The sequence below is a fragment of the Crinia signifera genome, chromosome 12 (assembly GCF_055691185.1).
Source record: "Crinia signifera chromosome 12, ASM5569118v1, whole genome shotgun sequence".
In the NCBI taxonomy this organism is placed as follows: domain Eukaryota; kingdom Metazoa; phylum Chordata; class Amphibia; order Anura; family Myobatrachidae; genus Crinia; species Crinia signifera.
In genome coordinates, this window is record NC_139228.1 from 75,703,898 (window position 1) to 75,715,135 (window position 11,238).

Sequence of the window (11,238 nt, forward strand, 5' to 3'; positions counted from 1 at the left end):
TCAACAAGAGCTGTGCGCTCAGGGGCCGTGAGATTGGGGTGTACCTGGGGGGGTGGGTCAGGTAAGGCACTGTCCAGCAAACGATGGTATGTCTTGATGGCTGCGTTGGTGGAGTGTGGATCGAACCTGGAAGGTGGGCCCAGGCGTTGTATGGCTGTGAGCAAAGATGCAGCCTCAGGATGTGGGGCTGTTTTACCAAAAAATTCTTTAAGTTTCAGTGTCCGCTGGAACTTGAATGTGTCCACTTTCCATTTGAATTTATCAGGGAGGGGGGGGGGGGGTGGTGTGGAGACAAAAGAAAGTCCTTTGCTCAGGAGGCACATCTCGGATTCGGTGAGGGGTGTTGTAGACAGATTAAATATTAAGTCCTGCTCCCCTTGGGGGGGTTTTCGGCCTTTGGCGGAGGCACTGGCCCCCCCCTGCGGGTAGGTCTTGTACGAGGGGTAAATTGGCTGACCGGGTATGTACCCCTAAAGGGCCCCGACCGCGGATTGATGGAGGAGTACCCCTAGTGAGGGATTCCAAGTCACTACCAGACATGCTGGTCTGTATAGGTTTAGGGCGACGTTGCCGGTATCCCTGCCGTGAAGACCTCTGCGTGGGGCGGGTGGTGGTGCCAAGCCACGGGTACACCATGTGTTGCTCGTAGTCCCCTTGGACCTTCTTAAGCTTTTCTTTTTTGTAACAAAGTAATTCGACTCTGTATGCTTCGACCTGAGTCTGCAATTTGTCCAACCACTTATTCGAGGTGTCCGCCTTGAGTGTGGGTAAATGGGCTTCCTCGTATGATTTGATCTTTTCTTGAGTGGCTTGCTGTTCGCGTGTCGATTCTTCAATTACTAGTAAGATAAGGTCCATAGAACATTTGTTAAGTATCGCCACCCAACGCTTGCAGAATGGGATACTGTGTCTTCCAATCGTCGGAGTATTGTGCATGCGGAACCCGCGGGGGATTTGCTTGCTCCTATAATAATCCGAGAGAGTCCGTCCGTGATAAAGGAAATCAATCTCCCGTTTCTTTAATTTGTAGAGATCACGGTAGATGTCATCATTGGAGCTGCGGTAGTTGTCATCAAAGGCCGATTCCTTATGTAATATCGTGTCGACCTCTGCTTCGGAATAACTGTAAGCATCCGAATGATCACACTGCACCACAAGGGAAAATGCTGCAGCAGTGTCTGGCTCGATCTGTGACATATCACCAGCAGTTCTTAGATGTAAACGCCTGCCGTGAGGTAGGTGTCTGCAACGTGCGGCTGTAGTAATACAGGTGGCAGGAGACAATGCTGCACTGAAAGTACAGCTGCAGGTATGAAGGTACCTATAGATGAAAGGAAGGCTTGCCTGGTGCCTTGTCTGCCAGACTACACGGATGTCCCAATGGTGGGAAGTGTGGTCTGTGTAATACACAACAATGAGGCCGGCACTCAGGACTGAAAGTGGATGCCACAATAGCTTGCTCCGGTGCCCTCTTTCAAAAGGGGTGTCCTTGAGTGGTATACTGCAACAATAAGCGGCACTCGGAGGCTTGTTCAATGGTGAAGAAACAGGAATATTTATTCCTAGTGCAGGGAAAACGTTTCGGAGCACGGAGGCCCCGTCGTCAGTTCAGGTAATGCACAGTGAAAAAAACATATACTGTACAGTGTGTTATATAGGAGACTTACCCGCCCCCGGAGCGTCCCGTTCGTGTCCTCCTCCTGTGGCTTCCGGGTTGGCGCCGTCTCTGTGACGTCACTGGCGCAGGTTCGATGGTCGCGATGGTTTCCTGCGCAACGTCACTGATGCGCGCTCCCGGCGGCCAACTGCAGGGTCACGTGGGGCTGCTGTGCGCTACAATAATGCAAAAAGACATGTAATGAACAAAGTGTACTGATCAACATAGCATAACGCAAAAAAACAATACAATGTAACACATGCTTCCGGATACACATAAAACTTAGGGGAAACATTAAACTTTAACATGCTAGGTTGTGAATGATCAGTGTGGAGGGTGAACAGTGGTGTGAGGCTGCCATCTATTGGGCAGTAAGTGTATCGAAAAGACATGTAAAAATATGACATTTACTAAGACAGACTGTTTAAAATAATGCGAACAGCATTAGGGAACTGTCCTGCCGTCTGAGTACTCAGTTCAACATATGCCAGAGCATGATGAACAGGGAATATGCTGTCATGTATAAGCGATTCCCATGTACTGGAACAGGCAATATGTGTCAGCACGGGGGCATACACCAGAAGTGACTTTCGGAAAATGGCTGCCCCCATACGAAAGACAGTTTTTTAAAACTGGTTTTCCTATGGGGCAGCCATTGTCTGAAAGACGCTTTTTTTCATAAGTGCTTCCCCGACCAACTGCAGTGCCGGATCACGCAACGGAGGTACCGGCTGCACGGGGTGGGGGGGATTTGGGGGTGTTAACCCCCGGGGGAGGGGGGGCGGGGGTGGCGCGCGCTGAAGACTGGCTTTGACCCTGTTTTTGGAAAGTTTCCAAAAACGGGTCTGCCAGTGTCAAAAAAACCGCACTTAAACGGAAATATACCGTTTAAGAGATGCGGTGTGAAAGGGGTTTTACCTGGCAGACCCGTTTTTGGAAACGTTTCCAAATACAGGGTCAAAGCCAGTTTTGCGGTCTGAAAGCAGCATAAAATAACGTTTTTGAGGCAGTGGGAATGCCTCTTAAACGTTATTTAGTGATAACAGGCTACAATTCAGTGATAGGCTGTTGCCTTTGTTCTGACCCTCCCCACAACCAGGAAGTTTGTGGGGAGAAGATTGTAGAAGAGTGCACACGTTTTTGGAGCATTGCTGGTGATATTTAATTAATCAAACAGCAGAATGTAAGGAGCTGCAAAACCCTCTCACATTCTGAATCAATCAGCATTACAGCAGAAACAATGACAAAATCCACAGAGACATGTGCTCTGTCAGCCATGGTGATTGTAGGGATGGCCATCGACCATTCAAAATCATCGATGGTTCATGGCCGATGTCGAATACTTTAGCCATCGATGGGGGAGAACCAGATGGTTTCTCTCCATCGATGGAACAGCAAAACGATGTTTTGCTTTTTTTTTTTTAAGTACCGGGACACTGAGCATAGCTCCGCCCCTGACACCCGCGAAGCCCCGCCCCCGTTTTTTGATTGGCCCACAGGCCAATCAAACAAACATAATGGATGACCATTGATATGTAAAAATATTGATGGTCAACTATAGCATAGTTTAGCACTATCGATGGCCAGTTGCAGAATTGCCATCGATGGCAACCATCGATGACAATGGCAACGATGGCCATCCCTAGGTGATTGCTGCACTAATCCGTCCTGGCCCCTCCCCCTCCTTTTATACTGTGAAAACATCATAGGTGTGTGCCTTTTTAACCCTGAAAAGCCCATTTAAAATGACAGGCACTCATTTCTGCTGTAAAAACGTTTTGAACAGCTTAAACGTTTTACCTGCAATGGGAATGGTACTTAAATGGTATTTAAAACGGTAATCTGCTGCAGTGGGAATGCTAATACTGTTTTAAATACCTTTTAAGATTACCAGTACTTTAAACGGGTCTGCAGTGGGAAAGCAGCATAACTCACCTTAACATTCAAATAATCAATAAATAAATAATGGAGTTTTAGTTTATGAATTGATCAATGCATTTAAGCTTGCAGCCCATTGCCAAGGGACCCCTGTGTTTGGGATTGTCTCACCTTTAAAAGCCACAAGGTACTTGGCAGTTGAGCATTAACCCAGGAAAAAAAACACATGTTCATTTTAGCTATGATGTGTAAGCAGGTGCCAGGTTCCTAAGAAAACCAGTTGCTAGTGTAGAACTTGCAGTGAAATGGGGTCCCTTGGCGATGGGCTGCAAGCTTAAATGCATTGATCAATTCATGAACTAAAACCCCATTATTTATTTATTGATTATTTGAATGTTAAGGTGAGTTAGTTTGTTATAGTGAGTGCTGGGCCCCCTGTGTTTTTGTATATATATATATATATATATATATATATATATATATATATATATATATATATATATATATATATCGAGAAAAAGAAGGCCACACAATGCGCTCAGTGAATTTAGTTAAGCAGCAACCCTGAGGGGGTCCCCTGTTAGATAGGACCCAGTATAGAAATAGAGAGAAAAGGGGTTTTCAGGGTGCGCTAGGACCTTTCAATTATTTAAGACAGTATGGTTTAAAATAGGAAAAATTTAATAAACATTTGCTCACAGAGCATAGCAGTATAAACAAAGGTCGAATTGATACACTTTACAATGTATAAAATGACATAAACACAATTCAGGTCAACAGTCGAAATGCGCCCAATAGGCCCAACGCGTTTCGTCGTGAACACGACTTCCTCAGGGGCACAATACAACAGTAGGCAACGATGGTCACACTGTGAATTACAGTAAATACAAATAAATACAATGTCCATAAATTGGATAAAAACAAATAATAAGAAGAGGGTAATAGGTTGAGCAGGTGTAAGAAAAGGGAGAAGGAAAACGATTAAATATTGGTCCTTTGGATCACATACCAGTCAATGGTTTAGGGTTTGGACACCAACCAAATATAGAAATTTCACAAAGAGGAGATGTCCTTAGGTGATTATAACATAATGTCCTAGAATTAAAGTTCAATAAAATCCTCAGTATAACATTTCGCTTAATTCAAAACAGATTATTTTCCTTTTGAAGTATGATGAAAAAAGTACATACCACCAGCTTGTTTACAGATGGATAAACAAATAGAGAAACCATTCAAAGTTATACGGCTATAATGACCACTTTCAATTGTAGATAGATAAGGGGAATCTGGTGAAGTGAATAAGATTGACACTCTATTATAATCAATTCAGCAACCTCTGCAAGTAGGGTAGAGATTGACAGAAAAATACATAGAATTAAATAAAGTATATATCAATACATACTATTTCCGACTAAAGAAATGTACATAAAAAAAAAAAAAAATATATATTTTTCATAATTTTTTAACGGATTACATTCTTGAAAAAAATTAAGTTTAGAGGAACAACAGCATGTTCAACTCACATATTAAACCATAACATCAAACAGCAAAAATTTACCAATATAGGTGAGTACTTACTAGTAGCCCAATGGAAAGATGTGTACTGCTCAGCTCCAAAAGTGAGAGTGACAGACCAGTGAGTGAGCTGGGTATATATAGGGTGTAGAAAAAACGTCACTTCCTGTAGCTGTTAATGGGATGTGAACTATAAAGTGCCTATAAATGGGCATATGAAAAAAAAAAAAAAAAAAAAATTTTTTTTTTTTTTTCTTTTTTTTCTTTTCCACCTAAAGGAAATGCTGCTAAATAGCGCTACTATAGGTAAAAATAGATTGGGGAAGTTAAAAAGAATTTTTTGTTGAAAAATATAATTATATGGTGCTAATATAGATACGGGTGTGATATCACTTAAGGGAATGTGAATATTGATATTAATCGATTATAACTAATATACATCAATGGTTGATTGAATTACTAAATTAGCCTCACAATGAATATAGATGGTGAGGTGATAGTGATAAATAAATATTACAATTCATCAAAAAAAGAATGATGATGAAGGTGATAAAAAATAGCTATGAGATCATGGTTTAATTTACAAAAAAACTGCATATAGTACAAAACAATGTAAAAAGAAGGATTCAATTGTATATTACTGAGGTCAGAAAATTGACAATAATTAATTTTAAATTGTAAAAAAGAGAGAAGTGGAAAAAATTATAAGGAGAATGAAGAAAAAAGGGGGGGGGGAGCCACAGAATTTCTCAGAGAAAGGCCACTATGTCGACCCCTTCATTTAGACCTCTAGGAGATAATGTATCTAGAGTGTATATCCAGTAGCTTTCTTGCTGGATGAGCTTGCGGCATCTATCTCCACCCCTTGGATTCTCATTGACTTTTTCGAGTATGGTAAACTTGAAATTATCTTTTGTAACTTTCGAATTGTGGTGATCAAGAAAATGTCTAGGCAGACTATGAATGCGTACTTTGTTTTTAATATTTCTCATGTGTTCCTGTATCCGTATTTTTGCTTGTCGGATGGTCTTACCAATGTACTTCAGGTTACAACTGCAAGTAATCATATATATAATATGATCCGAATTACAGGTTACAGAGTCCTTGATGGTATAGATTTTTCCATTATTCAAAGTGCAACTGAATTTGGTCTTATCAATGAATTTGCAACAAATGCATTTGTTGCATGGTAGAATGCCTGCTCTTTTTTCAAGAAAGTTGTTGGTAGCCGGTACTTTATTAATTGATGATTTCAATCTACTTGGAGCCAATATAGTTTTGAGATTGGATGCTCTCCTAAATACAAGATTGGGTTTATTCGGAAGGTGAGATCCCAGTACGGGGTCCCGCAAGAGTAAATCCCAATGGCGCTCAAGTGTCCGCTTAATTTGTTGGTTTTCACAGTTGAATTGTGTTATAAATGGTCGGCATTTAAAATCAACTTTGTCTTTCTTAGATTGTATTAGTAATGGATTTCTTTCTTGGGTAAATGCTTTATCCTTCGAAGATTCGATGAATGGCCTATCGTACCCCCTTTCAAGGAAGCGATCAGACAACAGTTGTGATTGTTGTTCGAAATCAGAGGTTTTACTACAGTTACGTCTTAATCGGAGGAACTGGGCGTAGGGGACGCTCTTTTTCCAAGTGGGGTGATGACAACTGTTAGCCGGGATGTAACTGTTGGCGTCTACAGCTTTAAAATGAGTTTTTGTGGTAATTTCTTTGTCTGGTATACCTTCAAGTTCAAGATCTAGGTATTCGATTACCATTGGATGGGATTTAAAAGTAAATTTCAGATTGTACTCATTGATTTGTAGATGTGTCATGAAATCCTCAATACTTGTTTGGTCACCTCGCCATATAAAAAGCAAATCATCGATATATCTGCGGTACAAGATGATGTTTTCTTCAAAGGCAGTACCATAGATGTGGTTCTCCTCCCATGCCCGCATGTACAAGTTGGCATAGGCGGGGGCAAATTTAGTGCCCATAGCCGTGCCTTGTTGTTGGAGGAAAAATTGTCCGTCAAATTCAAAAAAATTATGGACGAGAATGAAATTCATACTTTCAGTCAAAAAAGTTAATTCAGAATCTTTCATCAAGGGGTTGTTCTTAAGGGTTTTTCCCACCGACTCGAGGCCTTTGATGTGTGGTATAGAGGTGTAAAGGCTCTGTACATCAATAGTGAGCCAACAAAACTCGGAGGACCAAATTTTACCTTCCAATAGATTTAACACAGCGGTACTATCTTTAAGATAAGAGCGTGTTTGTAGGACATAAGGCTGGAGTTTTAAGTCCAAATAATGGGACAAATTGGCCGTAAGAGAATTGACTCCAGCAATGATCGGACGACCAGGTGGATGCAATTTGTCCTTATGCACTTTAGGAATGTGGTAAAACACTGGCATGGTGGGGAATTTGACGTTCATAAAGTCAAATTCATCTCTGCAGATGACTCCCTTTTGGAGGCCTGAATGTAAGAGAGACTCAAGATCCAGTTTGAAGTCCTCCGTCGGATTACTAGACAATTTGGCATAGGTGGTTTGGTCACCAAGGATCTTGTTGGCTTCAATTAAATAGTTGGTTTTGTCCTGCACAACGACAGCTCCTCCTTTGTCTGCTGAACGTATGATTGTATCTTCATCTTTTTTGAGGATATTCAAAGCTTTATTTTCCCTGATGTTCAAATTGTGGGAAATGTGTTTGTTAGGTTTGATTTTCCGGAAATCCTCACGGACAGCTTCATAGAAAATTTCTATATGACTGCCCCTTGATTCTACCGGGTAAAACCGCGAGGGTAGGGAAACCAAGGGGGCATCATTTATGGGTACCGATTGAATGGAGGGATTTTTCAGAAAGTGTCTTTGTACGGTCAAGTTCCTAACATATTTATTAAGATCGATAAACAGATTGAAAGGATCAATGTGGTTGTTAGGAGCAAATTTAAGCCCTTTATCTAGAACCGATGTCTCGGCTGCAGATAACTCCTTCGCGGAAATGTTGATGATTCCGGAACCAACTGAGTGGATGGGGCTTTTTTCTTTTTTGGGGAGTTTTTTCCCCCCTCTAGATCCTCTACTTCTCCATCGAACCTTCTTTTCTGTCCATGGGGTGAGTCTAACCGGGTGTGTAGTTCTTCTCTGGTAACCCGTGGCGGTGGATTCGAACTGGGACCTTCCTCCAAAAAATGACGTTGGTGAGTTCTATCTACTGACGGAGATCTAAATACTTCAAATCTGTTATGGTGAGGATTTTCACGATATGAGGGGAACCGACCCCTATAGTTTCTTCTGGATTGAAAATTCTCTCTCTGGTCATTATGATCATATCTATTGGATCTATAAGTATGTCCATATTGCTCGTTGTGTCTATGGGAATTTATCCTCTGTCTACCATAATCAAATTTGTTATAAGGGGTCCTTCTGTGATTATCTCTGTAGGGGTGTTCTCTGTAGGGGTGTTCTTCCCTTTGAGGTTGGAAACGTCTGATGTTATACTGAGGGTTCTTAATTTCTTTAGGCCAATTGTGAACTTGGCCATTGGCATAATCTTTCTTGTCCCGAGTAAACTTTTTTTGTTTTCTCAAAATTATTTCTTTTTCCAGTTTACTCATTTTATTTTGTAGATCGGTTGTGTCCCTTTTGAAATCCTCATTCAGATCAAATTTGGATAGTGAGGATTCGAGTTTTCCGATTTCATTATCGATTAATATAAGTTCCTTTTTACGTTCATTGACCAATAGATTGATAAGTTTGGTGGAACAATCGTCCAAAATTGAATTCCAGTTTTTCAAGAACGAAACATTATCGCTTCCATAGGTCGGGCTTTTTTGTATTCTTAATCCTCGCGGGATACGCCCTACTTCTAGGTACTTCTCTAACGTGATGATGTCGTACCAGCCTTTCAACTCTTTTGTTCCCAATTTTTCCAGAGTATTAAGGTATCCATAATAATCGTTATCGTTGTCTTCCATCTCTGACACCTGCTCATCTTCTGAAAATATGCTTTTGGCATTAAAAGATCTTTTAGTTCTGTCATTGAGAAAATGCATGGCTGCAACGTGTGGAATCTAACAGCAAAGATGATATCGAGAAAAAGAAGGCCACACAATGCGCTCAGTGAATTTAGTTAAGCAGCAACCCTGAGGGGGTCCCCTGTTAGATAGGACCCAGTATAGAAATAGAGAGAAAAGGGGTTTTCAGGGTGCGCTAGGACCTTTCAATTATTTAAGACAGTATGGTTTAAAATAGGAAAAATTTAATAAACATTTGCTCACAGAGCATAGCAGTATAAACAAAGGTCGAATTGATACACTTTACAATGTATAAAATGACATAAACACAATTCAGGTCAACAGTCGAAATGCGCCCAATAGGCCCAACGCGTTTCGTCGTGAACACGACTTCCTCAGGGGCACAATACAACAGTAGGCAACGATGGTCACACTGTGAATTACAGTAAATACAAATAAATACAATGTCCATAAATTGGATAAAAACAAATAATAAGAAGAGGGTAATAGGTTGAGCAGGTGTAAGAAAAGGGAGAAGGAAAACGATTAAATATTGGTCCTTTGGATCACATACCAGTCAATGGTTTAGGGTTTGGACACCAACCAAATATAGAAATTTCACAAAGAGGAGATGTCCTTAGGTGATTATAACATAATGTCCTAGAATTAAAGTTCAATAAAATCCTCAGTATAACATTTCGCTTAATTCAAAACAGATTATTTTCCTTTTGAAGTATGATGAAAAAAGTACATACCACCAGCTTGTTTACAGATGGATAAACAAATAGAGAAACCATTCAAAGTTATACGGCTATAATGACCACTTTCAATTGTAGATAGATAAGGGGAATCTGGTGAAGTGAATAAGATTGACACTCTATTATAATCAATTCAGCAACCTCTGCAAGTAGGGTAGAGATTGACAGAAAAATACATAGAATTAAATAAAGTATATATCAACACATACTATTTCCGACTAAAGAAATGTACATAAAAAAAAAAAAAAAAAAAAAAAAAAATATTTTTCATAATTTTTTAACGGATTACATTCTTGAAAAAAATTAAGTTTAGAGGAACAACAGCATGTTCAACTCACATATTAAACCATAACATCAAACAGCAAAAATTTACCAATATAGGTGAGTACTTACTAGTAGCCCAATGGAAAGATGTGTACTGCTCAGCTCCAAAAGTGAGAGTGACAGACCAGTGAGTGAGCTGGGTATATATAGGGTGTAGAAAAAACGTCACTTCCTGTAGCTGTTAATGGGATGTGAACTATAAAGTGCCTATAAATGGGCATATGAAAAAAAAAAAAAAAAAAATTTTTTTTTTTTTTTTTCTTTTTTTTCTTTTCCACCTAGAGGAAATGCTGCTAAATAGCGCTACTATAGGTAAAAATAGATTGGGGAAGTTAAAAAGAAATTTTTGTTGAAAAATATAATTATATGGTGCTAATATAGATACGGGTGTGATATCACTTAAGGGAATGTGAATATTGATATTAATCGATTATAACTAATATACATCAATGGTTGATTGAATTACTAAATTAGCCTCACAATGAATATAGATGGTGAGGTGATAGTGATAAATAAATATTACAATTCATCAAAAAAAGAATGATGATGAAGGTGATAAAAAATAGCTATGAGATCATGGTTTAATTTACAAAAAAACTGCATATAGTACAAAACAATGTAAAAAGAAGGATTCAATTGTATATTACTGAGGTCAGAAAATTGACAATAATTAATTTTAAATTGTAAAAAAGAGAGAAGTGGAAAAAATTATAAGGAGAATGAAGAAAAAAGGGGGGGGGGGAGCCACAGAATTTCTCAGAGAAAGGCCACTATGTCGACCCCTTCATTTAGACCTCTAGGAGATATTGTATCTAGAGTGTATATCCAGTAGCTTTCTTGCTGGATGAGCTTGCGGCCTCTATCTCCACCCCTTGGATTCTCATTGACTTTTTCGAGTATGGTAAACTTTAAATTATCTTTTGTAACTTTCGAATTGTGGTGATCAAGAAAATGTCTAGGCAGACTATGAATGCGTACTTTGTTTTTAATATTTCTCATGTGTTCCTGTATCCGTATTTTTGCTTGTCGGATGGTCTTACCAATGTACTTCAGGTTACAACTGCAAGTAATCATATATATAATATGATCCGAAT

At 39.7% G+C, this 11,238-nt stretch overlaps 2 long non-coding RNA genes across 4 annotated transcripts; both read right to left on the reverse strand.

The window, feature by feature from the left end:
• Positions 1–4,198: 4,198 nt before the first annotated feature.
• LOC146050523 (uncharacterized) lies at positions 4,199–5,139 on the reverse strand. Of its 2 annotated transcripts, XR_014466322.1 has the most exons (4): positions 5,114–5,139; positions 4,726–4,821; positions 4,545–4,630; positions 4,199–4,403 (listed from the first exon to the last, which is right to left on the reverse strand). It is a non-coding gene; the product is annotated as an uncharacterized LOC146050523 (long non-coding RNA). The 2 variants fall into 2 exon arrangements; XR_014466321.1 differs by having other exon boundaries at positions 4,545–4,821.
• A 4,151-nt stretch (positions 5,140–9,290) lies between these two features.
• Positions 9,291–10,239, reverse strand: LOC146050561 (uncharacterized). Of its 2 annotated transcripts, XR_014466333.1 has the most exons (4): positions 10,214–10,239; positions 9,818–9,913; positions 9,637–9,722; positions 9,291–9,495 (listed from the first exon to the last, which is right to left on the reverse strand). It is a non-coding gene; the product is annotated as an uncharacterized LOC146050561 (long non-coding RNA). The 2 variants fall into 2 exon arrangements; XR_014466332.1 differs by having other exon boundaries at positions 9,637–9,913.
• Between the last annotated feature and the right edge of the window lie 999 nt (positions 10,240–11,238).